Below are 27284 nucleotides of genomic sequence, written 5' to 3' on the forward strand. Positions count from 1 at the left end.
TCTACCACGGTTTTATTCCGAAAGTGGACTAATTGGACCAGTATACAGCACATATCTGATCATTGTTGTAACAAGCCAGAACTGTGCCATGGCAGGCAGCACAGATGGACATTTCCAGAAGTGTTAAGCGTCATTATCATTTTTCTTAAAAAAGAAATTTTGTTTCAGATACTTTTTTTTTTTTAGTCAGAACTTTGAGCGCTGATACCAGTCCAACACCATAAAATCACAGTCCTACAGAAAACGTAATAAATCTTCCAGTGGATATTGAGGAGGCAGTGACCTAAACTTCAGGTCCATATAATCTATAAAGTTGCCAACTTACTTTAGAACCGCTCTGCAGCACAACGTACTATGCTGCTGACATAAAGGGCATGCTTTGGATGGAGAAGACAACAGAATCACTGCTAAACACAGTTCTGTAAATAAAAAAGTTGCAAAATTGCTGCAAGACAGCATGAAACAATCAGGAAAACAACTTGGAACTATTTCTGTTTTTAAGCTCCCATGCTGTATTATCTCTCAGTTAAAGAGTGCTTAAATGACATGAATATTTCATAAAACCAAGTGAGTGAAGGAAACCCTTGAATATGTTTTTTTCCACCTAAAACCTCTAAGAAAAAACATCATAGAAATAACCAATGAACTGCAGCAAAAACCTGCCTAAGGCTAGACAATCTGTAATGCTTCAGAATAAAACAGGCATTGCTTCACAATTTACCTAACCCAAACAGATAATGCCATACAGCAAGGAAAAGGCAAGAAATATCCTCAGGATCTGCACAAGTAACCTGATTAGATTCTGCATCATCACATTGACAACGCAAAAAAACTATAACAAGGACAAGCTCTCACATTTAGTTTTGAGGCCCAGTAGACCAGCAAAGACATGCACTTGAATATGAACTCTTCTAACTTCCAATGAGAACAGATTCTTACCTTGAGAAAACTATTAAAAATGTAATTCCTTTTGGAAAAATAATCTGTTATCATTAATATACCTTAAGTCCCTAGTGACCGGTTATCACTTAGACAATTCTGCAGAGTATATTCTTTTGGTATACTTTTTACTTGCACAAACTAGATTCACCCCGCCCCCCCCCATGCCCATCCCTCCAGTAAAAACGCTAAGACCTGTCAATCTGTAAAATACTTCGTTTACCTTGTTTCCTAAAAAGGGCTATGCACAACATTCCAAGATCTTTTAGCAAATTAAGGATAAGCACAGAAGTACATTAGCTGAGAGATACTAGCTCGATAATGGTAACTGAAAAAATATCCCCAGGTTTGAGTTTGTCTCAACTCTGTTTAAGCAAAATTATGAGAATCAAGCCATTCGTAGCATTCTGAGAACGCGTCAGTATGACAATACCTTCCATCATGTGATTACCTTTGAATTACTCTTCCTAGGCTCAATTCAAATCCTGCCCTTTTATCTTTTTGGTCAGTTGTTTAAGCACATGAAAGTATCTAGAAGAATAAATATTACAAAACTGTTAAACCTCTACAGAATGTGAGTATTCACAATATATAACAATGAACTACCTGAAAAACATTACGCTGCTGCTGCAGCTACAAAACCTGGTAACGGTTGTGGTTAACCTTCTCCTGAGCACAGCATGAGAATGAAAACAGTGTGCATTATTACTATAGTATTGAAACCATCAATTCTGAAACTACAACTTACTTAAAACTCTCTGCCTTGCACTACTGCTACGTCCAGCTCCAAAGATCCCCACACAGAACCCTGATGCAGCAAAACGCACCAGTGCCAACCAGGTATCACTTGGAGTTTAGCAATGTAACTAGTGGTTAGCAAAATACAAAACAGCATTCAAAAACCTATCAGCGTTATGATACTCACGAAAAAGTCCCCAAAGACAAACAGAATACTGCAGTATCAGAAGATAAATAATTTGTTATTAGTGGACTGCAGCCACAGTGTGAGAGGTCAGCTGTAATACAGAAGATAAAGCACACTACAGAGAAAGAAGCCAGATGATTACTCTCCATCAATCTCAATCCCCTCCCCAAGATCCTTTTGAGTTATTTAATAAAGACTTGAGAGAATTAAGTTTAAAAATAAAACACTATCAGCCATTATATATATAAAAAAAGATATTAAAAATAATGGATAAATTAAGAGCAACAGCTCAGTGGGACTGGACTGGGTAAAGCCAACAACTGGGGAGAAAGTTGAAGTGGCTGAGCTACACACAAAATGATGTGGTCCTTTATCAGAACCACACAATGGTACAGAAATGAGCTAAGTACAGGATGAATGGGATATCATTTCTTTTTATGACTTCTATGAAGAAAACTTGCTCATCTTCCTGCCAGACAAGGAAGTAATGGGCAAAAGAGAAACAGTATTTTATTTCTATTTTTTAAGAAGCTCTCACAAATCACTAACTGCAGGGCATGCAAATGGTGCAACAGAATATGCACAACAACCAGTAGATTACATGCTTTCAGTGCAAGAAAATCAGAATAAAACCACACACAGATATGTTAAGAGATGAGAAGCTTTACGTATTAAGTGAAATGGATAGACTGGGTGTTCCCGTTTAGCCTCTCATGAAACAAGAGCAACAAACCCAAGAGGCAGCATATTTAAACTCGTGAAAAGAAAATAGTTCCATATAAAATGCTTTCTGAAACAAGATGGCAGTGAGGTCAAGAGGTAGGCTGGATTCAGAAAAGGATTAGACATTTATACAGATGCTGAGACAGTCGTTATTAGATGGGGTAAATTCAAACCTTCCAATCTGAGTGTTTGAATGAAGCCGTAACTATTTGGGTTAAGAAGAAAATCCTTGCAGTGGCAGACTGTTCCTTTATTGTCCATTTCAGAAATTTCGGCAGTGTGACAGACACAACCACCACTGGAGTCAGGGTGCCAGAGCACCGCCAGCACTAATTCACTGCAGAGCGCTTCCCGTTTCTATGCTGTGTACGAGTTCTCTGTCTCATGAAATCATACATCAGCTGTCAGTCTTTTCACACTCACAGATCCAGTTCTCCCACTCCCCTGCACCAGATCTGATGCACAGAAGAGCCACAGAATCCTAGACATCATCTGAAAGATCCCCGCTCTTCTCATCCAATCTGCTCCACGCACTGTTTCCACCTCTGTATGTCACGTCTCATTTAGGATTTTAGCTGTTTAAGCCTTCCTTTGGCAAGGCTCTTCTCAAAATTAACCTCTTGGGTAGCAACATGATTCTGTCTTTCCCTTTGTATCAATTCCTACTATTTTGCTAGAGTTAACTACATGTTTTGAGAATACTAACATCCCATTATCTCTCAGTGGTAAGGCCTCTTCCTTCCCCCCTCATTGTTTTGTCACTCTTAAGTCAGGCTTATATCTCAGCCCTGGAAACATTTTTTGTGTTCATTTCTATTTTTTATGACTATGTTTTCATGTTTGATATGGGGCAACAAAGACCTCAGGCTATACTACTTGGGTCAAGTAACTGTATGCAACTCTAGCATGTCTCTTGCAACGATCCATACAAATCCATAGTAATGCATACATAAGATAGTGGTAATTACAAAGGTAAGGAAGCCAGATGAAAGCCTTGTAAAAGATGAGTACTCTTTGAATGTTGTCATACTATAGGTCAGAAAAATCAGGATAAGATGACAGAAACTGTATGAAAGGGATTTCTCTCTACAAGCAATTTAACTCTTGAAGAAATACACATTACTAGTTTCTGGTAGGAAAATACAGATGAAAATAAACCACCTACTATATCTCATTCACTACTTGGTGCAGCAGGTGGCTAGAAAGGGCTTGAATCTTTGTAAAAACTCCTTCAGCTTCTCATTCCCAAGTAACCATCTCCTCCCACCTGGTGCAGTCATTTTGCCTTGTTCCTTGCATCTATGATCAAAGAAAAACACTCTAATTTGAGGACTTCTTTGATAATCTTGAGAAACTAGCTACAGGTAATTTTCTGGTCATCAAAGCTAGTTCAAGTAGCTCATTCTCACTCAGACCGTTCTTCTAATTAGCATGTCATTTACGCATCCCAACATACCATTTCACCAGACATGATGAATGCAGTAAATTTTAATCCCCAGTCATAAGACACAGCAGTGAAATGAGTGACGAGCTCTAAGTCAGAAGGTTAAACGTTGTTTACTAATGCTGAAGTTAAAAAGAAAACAACGATACATTACAATAGATATTCCTAGGCACTCTTAGATATTCTTATCCTTTGCCTAGAATCTATCTCCATAAAATCAGCAACTACTGATGAGAATGCTATTAGGGATAAAAAGCACCATCACAGGTGAAATTTTAGTTAGAAAAGGAACCAGCAGATAGATAGTAAAATTGTGCACTTCTTAGCATTCACAAAAAACAAGAATTGATTTTTAAAAAAATATATGATTAAATGTTGTGTCTGACTGTATTTTAGGATTTCTGATCCTTCCCAGCATTCCACGATAACAAAGACCAGGATTCTGTTCCCTGCAGTTTCTCTGTGCATTACCCTGCATAAATTTCAACCACACAATCCTGCTTGCAAAGCAGTATCAGGGGTACGAAGAGATGCTATTCCCTACCTGCGTTTGCACAGGTTCTCACAGAGAACTCAGCTGTACATACAAAACTAGGCTTTTGCTAATATAGAGCCTTCTGCTTGTTTTCACCGTTTGGTACCAAAATGGGTTTTACCGTAGCAGTATCCAATACAACTACCTACATTATAAATGATTCACCAGTTTAAAATCCTGTTACGCTTGTAACAGCAGTGTAGAGGAACAGGCCCAAAAGCCAAGCAAATCAATACCTTAATTCATGTAAAACATTGTGTTGTGGACCACTGTGAAGAACCCAGTCATTTTTATGCTCTTCAGTCTCACTATAGGGGTTAGCAAAGTCACCAGCCCCTGAAAAATTTTGAAGTCCACAATACCTGAGTTTTCCAGACATCTTAAGAGGGGCTCCGTGATGCAGCTGTATCCCCCCATGGTGAAGGAAAAGGCCTAACAGCATGACTAAGGGCATCTAACAGTCGGCACTCATGTTTTTAGGCTACCGAAATAGACATGATATCATGCAGGAAAACAAAATCAAAAACAAACAAACAAACAAAAACCAGTAATTTTAGTCCACAAAAATCTGATTCCATACTTGAAAATAATCTAGGCATTGAGGATCTATGCAGCGAAGGCATCACTAAATATAATCAAGAACAGAATCAGAAAGGCAATTTAACAGAAATTCTGTATTAGCTTTTTCTTTTGCATTCAAAGACTTTTTTGTAGCTAGGGAATTTGCTTATTGTACTCCATGTGAAGACAAACAGCCTTCATTTGCAAAGACAGAGGTGTAAATCTATCAACTATGTAAACCACTATAATCTTTACACCAACACTGTAAGAGGAGGAAAGGCAAAGACGGATGTCATGCAGGCAAAACATACCCTAAGAACCCACCTGCTTGTGGGCAGCAGGAATAGGCAACCACAGCTGAATTCCGACACTCAAAAACCAGGGGAGGTTGTCACAGAGAGCAACTGCAGCCAGAGTACATCAAGGTAACGTCCCCCTCCTTCCCCCCGCCCCCTTCCCACTGCTCTGAGCATTCCTGCAAGCCCAGGGTGCCCACTTAGCTGTTCCTTCCACCTATGAACAGTATTGCTGTCAGAGCTCGCAGGTACTAATTAAGAGGCTGCTGATCACACTTGAAAATCGCAAGCTGGAAAACTAGCCAGTGCTCACTCATTGGGTCAGGGCACAGTATGAAACAACAAAACCAAAGCACTGTAAACAAGCTTTATCAAAGGAAAGAGAAAGAAAATCAACAGGAATGGTTGTTTTCAGAAATGGTACTCTGGAATTCTTTTAGTTCTTTTTAAAGACAAATATTTCCTAAAAGAGCTGATTGACAAACATACATTTTGCTACTTGTGCTTGACAGAGTTTTTAAAATTCAAAGCTTTTTCTATCCAGAAAAAAACACAATGTGAATTTTCTAGTCTTGTACTACTAAGATGACTCAATACTAACCCACAGGGATTTGCAGATAAAAGCAGAATGACTTTCATCTGCATCCTTTAACTTTCGAACAAGGTTTCATGATGGTATCTTTACTACCACACAAGACCAGGATGTGTCCACCATTGCGCAGGGATGGGTTTCACAAAAAACACGTCAAGCCCGGGGCAATTACAGTCTGCCACTGCAAACCCCAGTAGAATGAAAGGCTGCTATTATTGGCCCTCTTAGACTGTGTCAGAGGGAGCTTTTATTCCTGCTGCATGCAATACTATGCTATTTTGAACAAAATCATTAACAACACTAAGAACTAGTCTAATGTGGACTAAGAGAAACGGAGAGACTGAGACCTACTCCTTGTCTGGGTAAGAGGCACTAAGTCGTAAGGCAGTAGTAACACTTCTCCTGCTGCCCCCTGCTGAGGTCCCGGGCTCCATCTCTACAGACAGCTCACGAGACGACATCAATACTCCATGCGATCAGGAGAATTGCTCGGGAATCCAAGTCACACTGCCCGGTTAGTGCTTCATAACCGTTACGCACAACAGAGTGATGTGTGCCAGGTCTCAAAAGTACAGCCCATGGAAGAGGCTACATGCTCTCTGCAGTACTTCACCTTGCAATTTATACAGAAAAGTCTGTACTGTGTATTTTAAGGTTGTGGGCTCACATTTGTCTTAATAACACATGCTGGCAGCAGGAAATTAATTACGTAAACAGTACATGGGATCCCAACTGTTAGTCAAACGGTGAATTATGATGGTAATTGCAACAGCTATGCAACAGTGGTAAATCATTTCTTTTGCTACTATACTCAGAAAGTGCTATTGGTTTCTACTTTGACTTTTTTAAAATTAAAAAAATGAGCAAATTGAGCACTTGAGTCTTCTCTGTAAAAAGTGCTGTTCAAACCTTTAATCCCTAGTGACTTTTGTGAATTGTTATTAGCACCCTTGGACTGTTGCTCTCCAGAAGACAAGACGGCATTCCTGGAGTTTCCCACCAGCGACAACCACAATGGAAACAAACCCTTTGTACTCTGGAAATAGATTCCTCTGCACGTGGAGTCAAGGCACTGTCCTTTTAAGTCCAGGCTGCTGTCTACAACTCCTATCCCGCTGATAAACAGTCGCAACTTCCACAAGCTTTTGAGGATGCTTGCTTCTCTCAGTTAAGTCAGGCAGCCCTGCCTATACTGCTTATTCCCAGTTTACAGTTGTACACAGTAAATACTAATTACTTGTTCAAGCCCTTTTTCAATGTAATCAGTAGATTTATCTGCTTTTAAATTAACTGTTCTCCTAATGTTTGTTACATGTAATTTTTTTATTTCCTTTCAGACTAGTGATAAAAAACTTGCCCAATTTTAGGACAAAATCAATACATGGCATCACATGCCAAGGTGGTAAGTCTCCTGCTTACAATCAGCTTCAGACCTATCACCTAACCAGGCCTAATCCACATAATATACACAACACATATTTTAGTTTCTGAAAAACATAGCAAAATCTGAAATGTGAATTTAGCCTTTTGTGTATTTGTTAACAGAAGATATCCATTCATAGCTCAGTAAAATCAAACTCAGTATCTAGAAAGAAGATGTAAAGAGATATGAGGAAGAGAGGACTCCTGGTTTTGCCAAGACAATGAATTGGGGTTTTATCTTTAAAGCCATTTAAAAAAGGCCAAACCCTTCGGTTTGCAAGTTTACAGCCCTTTTACAATAATATCAGGCAGTTATTCAACAAAAAACAAACAGTCTAACTAATGTGCATAAAGATTCAAGGTTTCATTTCTCAGGTTTCTACAGAGATTTGTGGAAGTATACATACATTATTTTTTTTATTTTTTGCATAACTGGAGAGTTAATCACTACGAAACTTCACTTTTGTTGGCTGCTTTGAGTACCCCCTACTCAAATCATCACTCAGATAACAGTCACTCGGAAAAGTGTCAGCTGTTTTAAAAAGCCTTTTGTTGAATCTGGGTATGTTAATAGTGCTTCCAAAGCCTCAATTTTGATAGGAATTGCAGTATGTCAAATTCAATAAAAGCACCCGAACTTTGTTTTGATGCCAGAATGTGGTATGTGGAAAAAAACCCGAACCCAACAAATGATGAACATCCGTGATAGGATATTTATGAACTGCTTACCACATCTGCATGCAGTTGTTGTAGGACTTGGCCGCTGCATGGCTTGATACAAGCATGCTGAGAAACCGAAGCTCTCACTGAAGTGTATTTGCTCTGCACTGTGCACATTTCCCAAATATATATTAATGCAAGTATTTTCACTACTTTTTTTTTTTTTTTCTGTAAAGAGCAAAATAATTCCCTTACTTTCATAGAGTATTGCAGGGACCGGTAGAGCAAGGAGAAAAATGGAAATAAGCAACATAAAAACTAACAGCATTTCTCAGAAAATACCGGTTATAAGGAGAAGCTTCTTGCATAACTCTCATTTATGTTCACCTCTAGTTCTGCAAAAGCAAGATGCTACTTTATAAAGTACTGAAGCACTCAGCAGACACCACCCTAGCAGAGCCGACCTGCTCTGTTTTACCCCCCTCCTTTTCTTTCCGCTGTGTCAGGAGGCAGGTGCACAGCCAGTTACACTCACATCATGTCAGTGGAGCTTCTGATTTGCTCCAGTTGACTGTCATTCTGCTGCCAACCCCACCGCACAGTGCCAAATGCAGTGCAGTACCAATATACACCGCACTTCTGTTCCAGCAGAGAATTCCTCCAACTCTGATATAATTCAACATGATTAACAAAAGGACAGTTTCATAATGCTAATTAACATCGTGTAGTCAGAAGACAGACTGTAGGCCTGTATCTCTAATGTCCTATGTTAAACTTGTTCTATAGACATAAAAAGGCTAGTACATTAACCATATCTTATTTTCACATTCTTCTTTTCAGAGAAGCCCAGATCAATCGTAATGCATGCAGATAGTCTGAAACACTCAGCAGATGATTTCGCTTAAATTTCAGTAAGACAAATTAGAAGAGATCTTCAATCACTGCCTTGGGATGTGTGGGCGATGTATTATATTTTACAGGCAGCAGCAGCTGAAAATCCAGTTTTCACTCGTCAGCCAATGTACGCTTTTAATTACACACTAAAACTTGAAGACCTAAGAACTGGAAAGGAAAAGAGCAAAAGAGAGACTTCACAGAGATAATGAGATGGCTGCTTGCTGAAATTAGGGAACATCATTGTTAATGTCTGCAGTGTTAAGCTAAAGAAGGAAAAAAACAGATTCCTTGTCTTGCCCAATGCATTTCCTTTTAGAAGTGTAGTTCACTAGTAACAAATTTTAAGACTTGAAACCCTAGCAAGTTGACTATTTGAGTGAGGGGTTTTATCTTATAAGGCATGATGGAAGAGCTAGTTTGAGGCAAAGTAATAAATTCTGCCTCCTATTTCTGTGAACCCTTAATATGCTATGATCCATAGACAAATGAAAGTCTAAGGTCCCTGGAAACTTACTGCTTGATATGGCTATTCATTTCCTGGTGCCCACTTGATTTTCACGCTCCAAAAACAAAGCTTCAAAAGAGAAATTAGGAAAAAAAGGTCAAACTTTTTTATAAAGCCCAATTTCAATCTTCCTTATGAAGAATGTCATTCAAACACTTCATTATTAGTGTGTTTACTCATAGTAATTTTTTTTTAAAGCTGTCTAGATCGATTTGATATGTTATCCCGCAACAACTGGACAATTCCTCTGTTTTCTTGCAGATGAGAACCTTGGATTGTTGCACCAAGTTTCAGCATTACTACTGATACACACACTCAAACAGACCTCAGGTGAGCGCATACTTTTCTTACACCTGTACACAAGTTATGCACTTAACATGTTCACAGGTTATGCAGAGGTGGCTCAAGTGTTACTGGCTTAGAAGTCTCTCAAATAGAACTAAAGCACAACATCATGTTATTTTCCTTTAATCCTTTTATTGTAATATATGTGGATAACTGTAATATAGCAAGTATACAAGTTTAATTCAAAGATCAACTACTCGTTGATACTGTCTCTTTAGGTTTTCCTTCTTTAATCATGACAGGGATGCTAAAAACTGCCGTGCCCAAAACATTTCGGAAAGATTAGAATCACTATCTAAAAATTAAGATTTTTCATAACTGATGACTTCTTTGAAAATACACATATATTATCTGCATATTTTCTATACTGTAAAAGCTGAGAAGGATATATTATAAATGCATACACATATATAAAAGGGAACAAATTTACTATTATGAAGTACACTAGTATATTCCTGAGATCTTCAGATATCAGATTATCTATGTAAAATGTATGTATCACAGTCAGAAAGCTAAAAATGTATGACCAGATAAAAGTGGACTCAAATGTAAGTTATGATAAAAAATGAAAAAAACTGTATTAGTAATGAATCTAAGGAAAAATTAATTTAGACAGACAGCTTATCCCAGTGAAAGACGCAAACCTACTGACTGTTTAAGACAAGTCTTAATAGAAGCCAGAATACAGCTCAGAACACAGCTAACAATGATACATGAAAGCCCAGCTAGACATTCTGGATACCTATTGTAGCTGACTCCACGTGAGCTTATACAGCTTTGCTGACAGCAATGTTTTTATTAGGAATGATTCTCATGGTTGCCTTAGCTGTGGATCTGCTGTACCTGTCTATGTTAACACTGTGAACGTATTACTACCACACTGCTTGAACTGTTCAAAGCAGAATTTTAGCCAGGGGTGAATGTAAGCAGTGACGGTTGTCTGCTGGTAAGGGTGCACTTTGGCTGGTAAGGGTGGCTGAGGGGGTTCTTTTTTGTGTAGTATTTACCAAAATACATGCATTCATATAGACCTCCATAATAGTTACAAAGTTCCAATAAATAACTTCAGACGCAGAAAATACAATCCAGTTTTTAAATAAACACTCTAAACAGTTAATGTAGTAAATTTGTGGACGTGAGCACATGCTCATTACGGCAATCTATTTGATTTATTTTTAAAGAAGAAGATGTTACAATAACGTTATGAGCAAGAAACTTCCAAATGCAGTTTTAAAATTATCTATCATCTTCAGCTTTGGTAAGTCAAAAAACTGTATCTCCCCCTACCATAATATGCCTATTTCTGAAGTTTTTCTCCTCCACATTAAAATACTCAAGTGCTTAAACAGATTAATATTCTTTAAGGATGTCAAGGGGATAAATACTGCTATTAACAGATACCAGTTTCCATTTGCTTTTTCAAAAGGGGTGAATTGCACTTTGAGGCCTCATATGCCCTATTAGTCATTCACAGGACACAGTATTACTGAGAGTTAACACGCAGAGGAAGAAGTGGAGACTAAAACATTTTTTTTGCATTAACTGGAGGATTCCCCAAGTGGTTTGCAGTGTGTGCTCCAGGGCCATTCAGTTTTTCTAGTGTATTTCAGGCAGAAGATGTTCAACTCTCTTTCTTCCAGGACCCAAGTATAAATGCAGTGAATCAGGTATTTATCCAATGCAGGTAATAGATTCTTAGGCAGTAATTTTCTGCAACTTAAACATAAATGTTGCATAAAAAATTTATTCTTACTAAATGTTAAACACAAGTGTTTCAACAGAGAGAAGTAGGGAACATGGCACTGATCTCTGCATTCTGTCATCACCAACAACTGCAGCCCATCTGCCCCCAAGGAGCATACAGCTCCTATCAATCTGTGATCAAATTAAAAAAGAGCAAGTGTAGCTTCAAGAAAGGATGGGTATTCTATATGTGCATTTGGAAAAAGACAGCCATGAAGCATTGCCCTGTTGAATGTTATAAAAGTTCCTATAAAATATTCATGCGCAGCATTTGTACTCTAAGCATTTAATCATTTCTTTACAAAAAAATGAATCGGGGATGGGGAAAGAAGAAATTACTGTTTCCCTCTGTTCCAAGGAGTTCAAGGTAACAGAAAAGACGAACTTGTGCACAAGTGCTCTGTAAACCAAAAGCTCCAAAACAAGAAACTTACGGATTAGAATTTTTTCAGGTATATATTTTTTAAATCACTCACACTTGATCCACTGATGCATATCTGTTGTGAGCTAAAATAGCAGCACTTAAAATCCTACCATCACCCTTTGAAAGCATTGCATTTCTTACTATATTCTAGGACATGGAGCCTCTTGAGATTAAGCCTCTCTGACTTGAAGTTTATCAATACTACAATGAGTTAATATAGATTACTACAATAAATCCTGATGGTACAAAAGCCTGTTCACAAATGGTATGTGCACAAAAGAGGAAAGATAAAGCAAAAGAATTTCACAATAAAATTATAAACCTAAAATAAAGGTAAAATATGCAGAGAAGTAACACGTGAATTCCTCAAGATGGAAAGATGGAATTCCAAAGATGGAATTCCTGCAAGATGGAAACAGAAGGGCTTAATGCTATGGTACTTTAGGTTCCGTCCTGGGTCAGTCAAGTCGGATGCTAACAGATGTACCCGAGTCTTCTCTCAGGTGTGTCAGACAAATCTCAGTGGAGCTATTCCAGACATACATACACCAGTTTAGAAATACAAAGCAAAAGAGGAGGAAAAAAAGTGCACTGATGTCTTATATATCCCTCAGGAAAATTGCCTCTTGCAAATGGTTTTTATCATTTCCATCATTTTCATTACACCTCGTTTGATTTGCTTTACCATCTTGACTGGAACAACAGCTAAGATGTGATAGGGAAACATTTTTCCACAGGCTGGTTCTAATTACATTAAATCTCAAGTGAGATAGGACACTTAAATAAGAAACAACAACTGCAGCAGAGCTGAGATAATAACATACCACGATAGTAGGCTTTTTTAAGGTAATGTTAAAATGATGCATTAAACATTAGAGTGCTCCAATCACATCTCAACACAAGAGCCATTGCTCCAGTGGCATGTCGCTGCAGAGGGGGGGTTAGCAGTTCCTGCAGTCAACATTCAACTCAGAACAATTATGAGATGTTGTTGCTCATGCTGAAAGTGACACAGATTTTCGTAACATGAACTGCAAGATGCATGCTTTAACTTCTCCATGAGGGGAGGCAGTTGGGAAAGCAAGGACATAGTGGGATTAGTGGCCTCATGAAACGGATGCAACGTAAAACTCAGAAAGTTTTAAGAGCTCCTGGATTTTGTTGAAAGTTGAACCTTTAACATTTTGTTATGATAGCTGAATTCTCTTTTAACATGCTTGGAAAACATATAAGCTTTAGATTGCTGAAAACAGAGAAATATAAACATGCTAAATGGAGATTGTGGATATGTGGTACATAAACACAGTAGAAGCTGTCACAGTTCCCCAGTTTGTGTGTTTAGTGTTATGAGCCACTGCTCAGCTGTGCCTCCAGTATTGGTGGCAAACTCCCCTGTAGGGAACCAAAAAGGAAGAAAGGAAATGCATGTCGTGTGTCCGTCCTTCCCCCCCTTTTTCTTTGGGCTTACCCTAGCCCAGGCTGAGGGAAGCAGAAGGGCTGGCCTAGGGGAAGGCAGGGAGGGAGCACAGTTATCGACTCCCTTTGATTGCAGCTAGTTACTAGGCTGACCTTAACTAACACGAAACCACATATAAGCAATTCCAGTGTGGTTTACCAGTGTATGGCTACAGCTGAAACAGGTAGACATGTAGATTTGCTCGTAACTTACATAGCTGCTCAGCTATTTTTCCAAAGTCATCATAATAAAGTTTCAAGGAAACTATCTTGCCACTCTGAGTATTGAGACTTATCTTCAGTTAATAAACAGAATCTATGACTATAAATTCTATGCTTAAGAGAATACTAATTTTCACAGCAGTTCAGTAAATAAAACATTCTTGTCTAAATAGCAGAATGTATATTTATGCTCTATTAAAAAGGTATCAAGTACACAGGACAAAGTTGAAAAAGTTAATTTCCATGCACAAAATATTTTTTTGTGTGCATATATTATACACTTCTGACTTGCTGCACTAAGTGTACTTACGCACTAATTACCCATGTTAGTCTAGTGAAATAGCGTCAAGGCACCAAGGAATGATTACATGCAGAAAGTTGAACAATAACAATTATGTGACCACATTGCAAAAACGTATTCTAAATGCTGCTCAGAGGTATCTGTGCAGCCACCGCTAAAGATGCCTGTCTGAATTAAATCTGAAAATGAAATACATATAGATATGAAAGTAATCAGTAGAAGATGTGCAACTATGAAAATATTTTGCATTTAATAAGCAAAGAAGAAGGAATTTACTTGTACATCTTTATTAATGCTTGTTTTTTGTTTAGAAATAAGTTCCTTTAGGCCCTTATGCTCATAAGACATTTGTAAACTAAAATTAGTTGGAGATGCTACCCTTCATGTACGCTCATTGCTTCTCTTGTACTGACTGCTCTTCTCCTGACCAACCTTTCAACCAACTCAACTTTCAAACAGCAGCAAAGTAACCTGTGAATGGAGAGGGGGAGAGAGAGGAGTTTTCTGCCAGGTTAGCAAATTGAATGGGCTCATGAAGATTAGCAGTAAGCACCAAACATTCAGCCACAGAGGGATAACACTGCATGGAGCAAGCAGCCATGAGGAAGCTGTTGTACCTCTATCATCCTCTGCATCCCAGAAGCAATGGTCAGTAGAGATTTCAGCAGGTGAACAGTAGCAAGTTTCATCTAGGCACCACGGCAGGACAGATGATACTTTCTGAGGCTCTCGGCCTCACAAGGACTTATTCTAGTTGCACAAAATCTTTAAATCCTGCTCCAGCATCTCTTTGAGAAGCCTTCGGTTACTGACAATTACCGGAGCCGTCTGTCACAACCTCTGCTGCTAGGGCCACACTAGCACTTTTTTTTTTTTTTTAACTTTTTTTTTTTCCCCTAGGGCCAAACTTTTTCCTCGAGAACTGCGAGTAGCTCAGGTAAATCACAAAAGACATGACCATGTTTTACCTATTCTGAAGGTACAGACTGGCATACTTTGCTTGGGGCTATGGATTGGTATTACCTATTTACAGTTGGTCTTAAAATAATCACGTTAATTGCCTTATTTTGGCACAGTTTCTGGCATATACCTTCCACATTGATATCAATGAATTATTAATGAGCAACTTTACACATAAATTAAACAAAGGCTACTTCTTCCCCAAAGAGAGTAATACTTGGAAAACGTGCTAGTCTTGCTCATGAGTTGCAATAAGGCTGGTAACAGCAGAGGCTGCACAGAGCACAGGCCATGATGACCTGAACACTGAAGGAAGAAAGCAAGCTGAGCAGTGTTTCCTGAAACTAGGGCATCTATAAAGGCAAGTGCCAGTAATGCAATGCTAGTAATTCTACAGCATACAGCCACAAAATCAAGGAGACTTATTTCAACAAATTGGATGTAATAGATTGCACTTATAGGGTTTTATCCCATGGCTACTGAATTACTGAATCTTCATTGATGCTTTTAGGCCACGTGCACTCCTGATCTGCTGTCCAAGTTTCTTCCTATACAGGCTGGTGGTCTCTAAGAACAAGCTTTACAGAACACAGATTTCAGATTTTATGGAATGCACCAGGCTTGCTAAAGATCCACACTTTCTTCTACTTAACTGAAATAACATTTTTTGCCTACAAGTCCTGTTCTTTTTGATACTTGCATTGTGTATTTCCCAGTCAGATCTCTAAGGATCTAATGGCAAGAGTCACCAGTACAGTGCATCTCTCCCTACTTGCCTCCCCTTTAGTTCTTTGAGATACAAGTACTTTATGCTACAGGAAATGAGGACAACAGAAAGCTGTGGATCCCATGAATATACAACTGTCTTGAAGGCATGGAACAATCCAGCCCTAATTACAGCCAGCTGGAGTCTGATCTCTCTGCAGCAATACTTAGATAATTAACCAAATACTGACTGATGCAAGACTCAAGGATGTCACAACTATTCAGACACTCAAGGTTAATTTTTGTATCAATCACTAGAATCAAGCTTAATGGATATTATCAGCCAGTCTTCAAAATCGATCAGTGACACACAGATGTATAATTTGGGAAAAATATTTCTTCTTGGTTTGGGCACTATCATTTTTTAGCTGCAGAAAAATGTCTTTTCCATTTAAAAGGCAAATTCATAAATTTTGATTAATTTCATGTCCCTTTAATAACATGAATTTTTAGACAGATTCAATCCCTCTGACTTCAGGTTATTTTTATAGAGCTAATTAGTCTTGCACTGATCAGAAGAAAAACATTTCTGTCACTGCTTTTTACTGAGTGGTAGCTCCTGAAGCTTTTTTTCAAGTCAGTCATTCAAGAAATCTATTGAGAAATATCTGAAATATTTTAGCTTGGCAAAATGACAATGACGAAAAAATCTGGAACAGAAGTGCAGAGAAACCTTTGGTAAAGACACAGTGCAATGAGAAACACAACTGATCAATAACTGTTAGATCCTGGGTAGAGTTATACAGGAAGAAAAAACATCGTGCATCTCAGTAGCATACTTGGAGTGTTTTACAAAAGCTGGGTGGGGAGGTAAGAATGTAAAGAATTTAGAACAGGGACTCTTTTCATTTCATTTTTTTTTATTTTTTCCCACACCTTCTTATCTAGTACTGAAAAATAAACAATTCCAATTATGTTTGAACACTGCCTAGCATAGTCCTTCAGTAGGAAAAGTCTGAATTTTGTTGAATATCTTCAAAATGTCACCCTAGCACAACCCACAAAGTGTCCACCACAGCAGTTCAAGTACTGTGTGCAGTTTCTCTCTGAAGAAAACAGAGTTTATTACCAAGAATGGAAAATAATGGAGTAAAAATAAAAGCTTTGCAAAGACTCTCATATAAAGAATAACACAAGACACTGCTAAAAAAAAAAAAACAAAACAAAAAAAACCAAGCAAGCCAGGTATTTCTGGAATGATTCTGAAGTCAACTAAAGCCCCTACTTATTCTTCTATGAAGCTTGTTTGCCTGGAATATATATAATTCTAATATATATATTATATAATATATAATATATATTATATATATGCTATATATTCCATATATATATATATGATATAGATATATATAGAATATATATCATTCTAATTTGTAAGAACAAAGGAAGAAAGGACTACGTATCATCGGCCATAATTGTTTCTGAAAGCATTTTCAGAGAGCTATACTGAGAAGAATTAAGGAAAATTCATGTTTGAAAGGAAAAGTTGCATTGTGGATAAATTGCTAAGAAACCCTTTGAATCTGAGGAGCCTCCACCGTTTCTATTATTCTGTGTTTAAAGGAAAGAGAACAAAACCCAATTATACCTTCAGAATAATTTTCTAGATGCGTGCAGCTGCTACAGAGAGTCGGGGCACACGAGTGAGCTTTAGGCACGGTCCCATGGCACTCAATTCCTGCTGCTGCTGAAGCAACCCAGGGCGCGAGGGGAATACTGCAGCGTCCGGGGTTGAATCTGCCTCTGGCCACAAGCAAGAGACAGTGGGATGGGTGACCAGCATGGGACGAAGCGCCGACACTGCCACACGCACCTGGGGGGCTTTGCGAACTGCAGGACACAAAGGCATCCTGTCCACACCGCGTGCAGCACTGCTCTCTTACTGCCGCTTCTGAGGTATATTTTTAGATGTGTCTGCTTTCTGTTCGCTCGTTCCCTCACTCTGCTCTTAATGTTAACAGACAAGCCAGAAGCATGGTATTTACATAATTGCATATATGCCATTTCCTAATTGGGATAATATGGAGCTAACGTCTTTGATTTACAAGTTGTAGCAAAAAATAGCACCGATACTACAGGCTACTCCTGGGTATCTGGATAGCATTCTTAAAAGTATATCTTTTTTATGGCAACTACGTAAGTAATCTTTTCCAACCTAATAAGAAAGTTATTCTTATTCATACATAATGATTTTTGTCTGAAGCAGGGGTAAGCATGGAGATCATCTTTTCCAGCCCTAAAAACTGATCATTCTGTTAGTTAGCAGAATCTGAAATATGTTCGGTGCTTTTTTTTTTTCTTTTCCAAAACAATGGGAACGCATTTCTTGCCAATGCAACCCAGCATGAAAAATAAAATCTAATAATCACCAACTCAACAGCTGATGAATCAAAATGACAGAAAGTAAGTATGCTATTTTCGAATGAAGGAAACTAAGGGAGGCTGAATTGTTAACAAATATTGGGCAAATGAAGATTGGAGACCTCAGTACAAACAAAGGCTTCTAATCTCCCAGTTACCAGAAATTCACTGCTCCCACAACAAGCATTCCCATCAGAAAAAGAGCTAAAAGATCCAATATCCAGAAGCATAGAAGTTTTGATGTAAATAAAACAGGAACCTGTTCAAAATTAGGAGCTGTAGTAGTTTGGAGCTTTAAAACGTTTGTAAGATGATTTTTCCGCTTCGCCAGTCCTGTTTAGCTGAAGTTTCCAGGGACAGCCATCACACCACCAGGAATTCAACACATTCAAGCACCAATCTTCTTTTATCAGATGAACCAGCAGGAAGATAATTTTAACATACCTGTGATGGGACTGATTGCACAGATAAGCATTAGTGAGACTAATGGAGACTAAAGCAAGCTAGTGAAAAATCAGAAATGCCCTTCGGAAAGAGTTGTGTCTAGGGACATTTAATAAGTGTATTTTATGTTATTGTTGCTTCCTCGGTCAATGTTTCCATTTTGAATCATCATCTTCAGCCAATTAAACTTCAACTGAAAAAGCATGGTCAGGCCTGAAAAAACAGCACGCCAGGTCTCAGGGGAAGAGCAGACTTGTCTTAACCCCCCCCAACCCAAGCACATCCTCAATTTCCTACCTCCAACTACTTTTGAGATGGAGCTAAGAACCTTAGCTGGGAGTCTTGGTTTTGTTTATGCCTAGCTGAAGTTACAAGGTTCCACTATCCTTTCCTGCTGAAGCGATGCAGTTCTGCAGTTCCTCACACAACGGTGGGGAAGGCAGCCCAGCAGCCTGCTGGGTCCAGGGAGCGTGCAGGGCACAGCCTCCCTGCTCCGAATGCTCTTTCAAACTGCAGGTATGGAGCAGCTGATACAGCTGGTCAAGTTTAGCAAATTGTTCAGGAACGCACAAAGGAAACATGCTACGCAAATGTAAAATCATTAAAGGAGTCTTTTTACAGTTATCAAGTAATGTTACCATGTAATGTCATCATTTTAAGAAATACATTTAAGCCCATAGCCCCACCTCCTCTTCTGCAGGTACTCGGCTATATCTATAGTGTTCACCAGCACACCAGACTGCTTCGGTGCCAGTACTTTATGTTCCTTCCTTGTTCTTACATGCCAAGTCAAAGAGAAGAAACAAAAGCTGGTGTTGTTTCTAGGAAGAAATGGGTTCTGTATCAATGAGCAGGCAGTTCCTTTTCATGCACGCATCGGCCTGCGTGCTATGTAAAGAGGTAGCCTGTGGAAACACTTGTAGTCTAATATCTTCTCAATGGAAAGCATCCCTACAGAAGTGCTGTGGGCACTGGATATGAGAGAGGCGGCTCCTGGCATTTCAGGAAATCTCTTGCTGACGGTAAATCACTGCGTGGCTGGAGAGATGGGCAGGCTGTCGAACAGAGGTGTGCTCAGCTGCTTACGGCCTCTCATTGTCATTGAGAAGGTGGTCATTTCCTCTTTACTGAATCTTTCCCCTTGTTTTGCTCTTCCTTCCTGATGATAAATGCACCTTTTATTATTCTAACCAATTCAACATTAATTTTAGAAATTTTATCACTCATTGAGATTTCACTCAGTGAGTCAAGCGGAAAAAATGTGTTCTCGAGCCGAGAGAGAACCCTCCCATCTGAATTCCCTGAGCCAAGAGCACCTCCCAGGCAGCGTCCTCCGGCTGCTCCCAGAGACAGAAAGCGCCTGGCCACGTGGCGCACGCGGTGCCTCCGACAGGGAAAGGAGACCAGCCCAAAGCCCGACCCCAGCTCTGCCCCAGCCTCCTCCTGCACGGCCCATCCAGCATGTCCTCGTGCTGTGCACACCTCCTAGTGCTCAGCCCACGAGGTCTTCCCCTGCCAGCAGAGAAACCTCTCGCGCAGCATTGCTGCTCCCGTTCCAGCGCCGCTGAATGTCACTTTCATCAGCGAAATAATAGTAATTTGAATACAGGAACAATTATGGGAGACTACTGCCTCGGCTGGAGCCTTTAGCCCTGACAGATTTACAGTTACTGCTATTTTGGCAAAGGCTGGTTGCAGAAAGAAAAGGTTGCTCTGCTCAGCAGTGCTGTACAAGGCAGCAAGCAAAACACGACCTTTCAGTCCTCTTAAAAATTCTCCTCTGAAAAGAGGATGTTTGTAAGCTACCTGTATCTCTGTCCTACTGACTAGGACGTGCCAAGCTGGTACATTTTCCTTAGTAAGGATGAGTAGGAGCTTGTGATTAGTATTGCTTTTTAATTTGCCCTGCCAATATTTCTGGGCTGTTAAGCATCTTCTAGAAATTCAAAAGCACACTCAAGAGCCCCAGTTCCACAGCTTTTGCAAAATGCAGATGTGAGAACCCAAACCGTCTCTTCCTCTTGTTCATTAGGCATGTCAATAAATTGCAGACCTATGAGCAATTCATCCACATGCATTCAAAGAGGAAGGACCATAGAGGTAGGGAGAGGAACAAAGAAAGAACATTAAAAAGAGCCCGTAAGTTTGAAAACCTGAAAGAATACTTTTCTCTTATCATTCTTTGGACTTCGTTTGTTGCCATAAAAATTTAGTATTCATAACAATCTGAGACACACACAATAGTAAGAAAATACCCTGTGCCTTTAAGTACAGGCAAAGTATTTGAACATTCACATCTCTACAATTTTCATATAATAAATATAAGCATAAAGAAGCTAGTGTATTCCTGCTCCAACTTTTAAAAGGTATGGCATTTTTTTGTATTCCTGACTAGTACACTGACAAGATGAAGGCAATAGTACAGTTTTCATATAGAATTTAAATGTATTTTAGATGTTTCATACCCAATGACAAACAAATGAAGGGCAGAGAATGGGTTTAAGCAAGAACAGCAAAGAGAAAATGAGGGAGAAAGGTGACTTTTAAGGAAACATTCATCATTAACAGAAATAAGCAACTCTCACAGCATACTATATATATGTGGCTTTTAGTATGCTTTGTAAGTTACATAAATTACTTGCCAGATACATGAAAATAGCTACAGAGATGTTTCTACAACTTGTTCTGAACTGTACTTTTGTGAGGCATTTGGTAGAAAGAGTCAGTAACGCAGCAAAAGCGAAATCTACTGTTGCTTTTCAGCGATGAAGAGAGGCTGAAATTTCTCTAATTCACCAAGCAAGCCAGTAATCCAACTTCTTGATGATAAATTAAACTCACAACTACAAAACCTAGCGTTAGACCCTGTTAAGATTGCTCAGTCTCAATCCTGCTAGTAATAAAGCAATACACTCTAAGACCCATGTATGTTATCATATGCGGCTGCATTAGAGAAATAAGCGGCTGTCAGGAGGATCAATTACTGCCCAGGTTTGGGGCACTTCGTTCACGGCAAGGCTTCGCGCAGCCACCCGCAGCGGATCCCGCTGGGACCCTGTCTTCGGGGGCACTGGCGCGCGCAATACGCTCACGCAGGGCGGGCCTCGTGTGCTGCTAGCCCCAACGGCACATGCGCGTGCCACTTCCTTATGTGGGGCCGTACTCGTACACCCATGTGGCCAACGGCACACGTGCGTGCCGCTTCCTCATATGGAACGGGCCTCACGCGGCAAGCTTCAAAACGGCGCATGCGCGTTGCGGCTCCTCCAAAGTGAACAGAAGAACTGGAGAACTATCACACGTACTATATACATAATGCACGTTATGAAGAGCTGAAAATAATCTGCCTCTTACATGCTCAGAAATTATGGCATTTTGAAGTGGCATTACCTCACTGTTGATCAGGTAGTGAGAGTTTTCAGAGGGCAATATTTATTTCACTTCAGAATTAGCTCCTCGGGTGAAGAAATACTGTAGACACACTACACCTTGTTTTAAAGGAAAGGAACGAATGGGTGCCTTCCTTTCTGGACATATTTATGCTGTTAACACACATATGTTGATGTACTGGAATATAGACTCAAAACTAGAGTTTAAAAGTAAAAACTTTTTTTTGCTTTTAAATATGCTGTTTAAAATAGAACTGATTCATGGAGAGAAGGGAAGTACTTAATGGCTTGCTCATACTAAAGGACTCTTTAAAAACAAGTATCTGTTACTCATGCATTTGAAGGATTTGCTCCTCCTGAGCTACTGATTTGAAAAGCTTTTGACACTGCAAGATGAAGACTCATCCCAAAGGGCTGCTATGTGTAGGCTGAACGAATGTCTGTGTGCTCTCAGAACACTTTCTTCCTTTCATTGAAGAAAAGGAAAGATTAGCAAGGGCAGTGTGTGTGCGTGCATGTATGCACATGTGTTAATCACTTTGGCTCTGAAAGTGAGGTCAAACTAAAGTTGTCTGTCTGCCCAGAGAAAGAGCAAGCCATCCTTCACAGAATCACAGAATCGTCTAGGTTGGAAGAGACCTCCAAGATCATCTAGTCCAACCTCTGCCCTAACACTAACAAGTCCTCCACTAAACCATATCACTAAGGGCTACATCTAAACGTCTTTTAAAGACCTCCAGGGATGGCGACTCAACCACCTCCCTGGGCAGCCCATTCCAATGCCTAACAACGCTTTCGGTAAAAAAGTTCTTCCTAATATCCAACCTAAACCTCCCCTGGCGCAACTTTAGCCCATTCCCCCTCGTCCTGTCACCAGGCACGTGGGAGAACAGACCAACCCCCACCTCACTACAGCCTCCTTTAAGGTACCTGTAGAGAGCGATGAGGTCTCCCCTGAGCCTCCTCTTCTCCAGGCTGAACAATCCCAGCTCTCTCAGCCGCTCCTCGTAAGACTTGCTCTCCAGACCCCTCACCAGCTTCGTCGCCCTTCTCTGGACTCTCTCGAGCACCTCCGTGTCCTTCTTGTAGCGAGGGGCCCAAAACTGAACACAGTACTCAAGGTGCGGCCTCACCAGAGCCGAGTACAGGGGGACAATCACCTCCTTAGACCTGCTGGCCACACTGCTTCTTATGCAAGCCAGGATGCTGTTGGCCTTCTTGGCCACCTGAGCACACTGCTGGCTCATATTCAGCTGCCTATCAACCAGTACTCCCAGGTCCTTCTCGGCCAGGCAGCTTTCCAACCACTCATCTCCCAGTCTGTAGCGCTGCTTGGGGTTGTTGCGCCCAGGTGCAGGACCCGGCACTTGGCCTTGTTGAACTTCATACAGTTGACCTCAGCCCATCGCTCCAGCCTATCCAGATCTTCCTGCAGAGCCTTCTTTCCCTCAAGCAGATCGACACACGCACCTAACTTGGTGTCGTCTGCAGACTTACTGAGGGTGCACTCGATCCCCTCATCCAGATCATCAATAAAGATATTAAAGAGGACCGGCCCCAGCACTGAGCCCTGGGGGACTCCACTAGTAACCGGCCTCCAACTGGATTTGGCTCCATTCACCACAACTCTTTGGGCCCGGCCATCCAGCCAGTTTTTAACCCAACAAAGCGTACGCCAGTCCAAGCCACGAGCAGCCAGTTTCTCGAGGAGAATGTTGTGGGAAACGGTGTCAAAAGCCTTACTGAAGTCAAGGTAGACCACATCCACAGCCTTCCCCTCATCCACCAAGCGCGTCACTTGGTCATAGAAGGAGATCAGGTTCGTCAAGCAGGACCTGCCTTTCATAAACCCATGCTGACTGGGCCTGATTGCCTGGTTGCCCTGCAAGTGCCGCGTGATGACACAAGATAATCTGCTCCATGAGCTTCCCTGGCACCGAGGTCAAACTAACAGGCCTATAGCTCCCCGGGTCTACCCTCCGGCCCTTCCTGTAGATGGTCATCACGTTTGCTAGCCGCCAGTCAACTGGAACCTCCCCTGATAGCCAGGACTGCCGATAAATAATGGAAAGCGGCTTGGCCAGCTCCTCCGCCAGTTCGCTCAGTACCCTCGGGTGGATCCCATCCGGCCCCATCGACTTGCGTACATCCAAGTGTCATAGCAGGTCGCCAACCATTTCTTCATGGATAGCGAGGGCCACATCCTGCTCCCCATCCCCTTCCACCAGCTCAGGGTACCAGGTATCCAGAGAACAACCGGTCTTGCCACTAAAGACTGAGGCAAAGAAAGCATTGAGCACCTCAGCCTTTTCCTCATCTTTTGTAACTAAGTTTCCCCCGCATCCAGTAAAGGATGGAGATTCTCCTTAGTCCTCCTTTTTGCGTTGATGTATTTGTAAAAACGTTTTTTGTTATCCTTCTTGCAGTCTGATCATTTGGGTACATGTTAAGATCAAGCTCCAAATATGCATCCACCTATCATTCTGTGACCACCTCTGGCTGACCCTTTCAATGACCCAAAACAATCTTACGCACATAGGAATCATCCTAAAAGGGTGGAAAAAAATAATTATATTCAAAAATACTATCTAAATCTCAAAACACACAAATTGCACAACTGACACCATTGTGGGTTATATTCATTGAAAATGTATTTTCTTTTACCACATAAAATAGTTTGCCATGGGCTATGAAGATAAAACCCAAGACCAGACATTAAATATGGCATACCTGAATTCAAATCGCTAAAACCAAAACCTGTCCTCCCACTAGGAAACAACCTCAATGCTTCGTGTCTTGAAGAACTACTTATCAGATGCTGACACCACAAGGGACTACCCAGGCCCTAAGCCCCCAGGGTTAAAGCTACAACTTCATGCAACTTTTTATTCATTAATTTTTGACTTAATACTACAGACCTAATATTTAATAAGGGTACAAAGGCAGCTGAAAGTGGAAAGAAGGCAATGCTAGTTATCCATCGTTATGAATGAATTATGTGGTACAAACTCTTACAACTTACAGAAATACGTGGTTTATTAAAGCTTGGAAGAGAGTTTCAAACTCAGCCAAAAGGAGCTTATTATGTTCACAGCCAGCTGTACAATTGTGTGTGGAAGGCGGGAACAAGAGCAGCACCTGCCAGCACAGCAACAGAAGTCTACTGCATCTTTTTTACTGTTTTTTTCCTACAAGAACAAGCAAAATCTCTTATGTCAACGGTTAGTGAAAATCTAAGCTTTCAGTGCTATTTCCCACTGACAATATCTGAACGCAGCCTTACAGGGGATGACTCTTGTCAGAGTGATGGAAGCCTCAGGTAGCAATATGGACATGGGGATACAGGGAGATGGAGAAACCAGCGGTACTATAGCAACAGGGAAAACAACAGTGAAATAACTCACCCAACCCCAAACCCTAAAATGGCCATTTATGCAACTTTCTTTCACAAACCAACCCCCAAACTTGCACTGGAACTATGATTTGAATTTCACTCCACTCCCCACCCACCACCATACTCCTCTGCTGTTTGAAGAGTTTTATTAGAACCATCTGTGCAATCCTCCCCTTCCCCCTTCCTTATGTCTGTTAATCCAACAGCTGTACTTCATCATCCATTTAAAAACCTTTGTTTCAAAGTTCTAAGGACAGAAGAAAAATTATCTCCAAAATCAACAAAGCAAGCACATCATATACTGTACTTTACAGATAAAAGAGGAAGAATGGAAGTTGGAGAATACATATATTTTAATGGGAAAATAAGTGAAGGTTTTAGGGATCAATTTATTTTTTTTAATGTACCAATACAATTGCAATAATTCCGACAAAGCCAGGACTTACTGAAGTACTGCAAGCTGTTGCTGCAGAATTATTTCAAGATCACCACCGTCACATATGGACAGAAGCAAAAGAAATGCAGATGAGTATTTCCTTACAGCATCTCTTGTTAGCAAATGTTACTAAGAGAAGGGGGGTGCTACTGTTTATTAACTATAGTAGTAGAGAGACTGCCTTTATACAAGATAAAATTATTCTAAGTTTTTAAATACAGAAGTCATGGACTTCAGACTTTCTTCCTCTTTTATTAGGAGAATGTCTGAAAGTAATTGTCACCGCAATAATCTGTACTTGTCCAGCCCTGAGTCCCCAACAGCATACATTTGTATACACATGAAATTGTCTCTCTGGACATTTAAAAAGTGGGTTAATGTAGAAAAACTGTTTGTATACGTACCAGATATCCCATGCAAGACCCACCCACCAGTAAGAAAAAAGTACAACATGCTTGGTAATGCTACCTTTGGCTTTATTAGCTTGTGTGTGCTGCTGCTTGTCAAGTGTCAGTCATTCTACATAACTCTCCCAAACCATATTTGTTGGTTTATATGAACACATACACATAGCACCATCATTCACGTCAAGATGGGACAGAGCTTCTACCTGTAGAATATGGCAGGGCACATCACTGACAAAAAGTGAAAACGCCGGTGGCTCTAATTTGTTCTGATATGTTCTCCTCCAAGCTGTTTCCGTGGAAGCATTTCACTACTTGCATCAGATCATCTCAGATTTTTTTTTTAAACAAAGAAAATGCACTTTAAATATGAACACAAAATACTCTGAGTTTTAAGTATCCGAGGAACATTCATACTGCTTTCTGATGTATAACGCTACGATAATTTCCGTTCTTTTCCCCTTGAAAATAAATACTTTCCTCTACATGCTGGCTATTTAAAAGGTAACAAAGCAAACACAGACAACATTAAACTACATACATGCAAACATTATTTGATGGTAAATTTGAAGGAACTGACAAATTTTTTTCACTGAACTTTATACAATTTCCCCAGTTACATCAATACTGGAAATAAGTTTCCCTACATACGCAAAAAAACTGAATGGCATTTATTTCTACAAGACATTTAAGACAAGTGCCTTGTGGTCATGCCTGAAGACCTTTCTGATTCTGCTTTATTGAGCTTAAGAGCCCATGTCTTGCTTGGCCCAGTTCTTAATTCCTTGTTTAAATAAACAACATCATTTAAAGCTTCTCAAGGACTCAGAATTTGACTAGACTTCTACAGACTAAACACAAGGGAATTTTCCTTTGTCTTCCCAATCTTCCCTTTCCATCACAATAGAATCTTTTTATTTTGAAATAAGTGTATGCTTGTAACCAAGTTGTAACAAACAACTACAAGTTCACTTATCTGCTCCCTTGAACTCTACCATGCGGTAGTAGACAGCTTTAAAAATGTTTTCCTTGCACAGGCTCTACAAAAAGATGCAAATGCAATCCTTTCCGAGTTGACACAGCAGACTTCAAAATACGGTTATAACCTGTAACTTTATAATTTTATAAGCAAAACTTACAAA

General features: G+C 40.1%; 1 protein-coding gene and 1 long non-coding RNA gene across 36 annotated transcripts in view; one reads left to right on the forward strand and one right to left on the reverse strand.

Moving 5' to 3' along the window:
- The window catches only part of LOC118251703 (uncharacterized), a 43333-nt gene extending 24992 nt beyond the window's left edge, over positions 1–18341 (forward strand). Inside the window, exons 2-6 of one of the 3 annotated variants that reach the window (XR_004779910.2) lie at positions 6961–7417; positions 8938–9008; positions 9761–9829; positions 11026–11102; positions 14890–18341. This is a non-coding gene — a long non-coding RNA (uncharacterized LOC118251703). Of the gene's footprint in view, positions 1–6960; positions 9830–11025; positions 11103–14889 lie in introns of all 3 variants that reach the window. The other 2 variants (XR_004779911.1, XR_004779909.1) reach the window with 2 other exon arrangements.
- Positions 1–27284, reverse strand: part of PEAK1 (pseudopodium enriched atypical kinase 1) — a 119712-nt gene that overhangs the window by 44349 nt on the left and 48079 nt on the right. For 2 of the 33 annotated variants that reach the window (XM_050713099.1, XM_050713095.1), the window contains exon 1: positions 18335–18483. The exons of 30 other annotated variants lie outside the window; for them this stretch is intronic. The gene's annotated coding sequence lies outside the window, so the exon portion shown is untranslated. Of the gene's footprint in view, positions 1–1390; positions 1471–18334; positions 18484–27284 lie in introns of those variants that run through there. One more of the 33 variants, XM_050713096.1, reaches the window with a different exon arrangement.

The sequence above is a fragment of the Cygnus atratus genome, chromosome 11 (assembly GCF_013377495.2).
Source record: "Cygnus atratus isolate AKBS03 ecotype Queensland, Australia chromosome 11, CAtr_DNAZoo_HiC_assembly, whole genome shotgun sequence".
Lineage (NCBI taxonomy): Eukaryota > Metazoa > Chordata > Aves > Anseriformes > Anatidae > Cygnus > Cygnus atratus.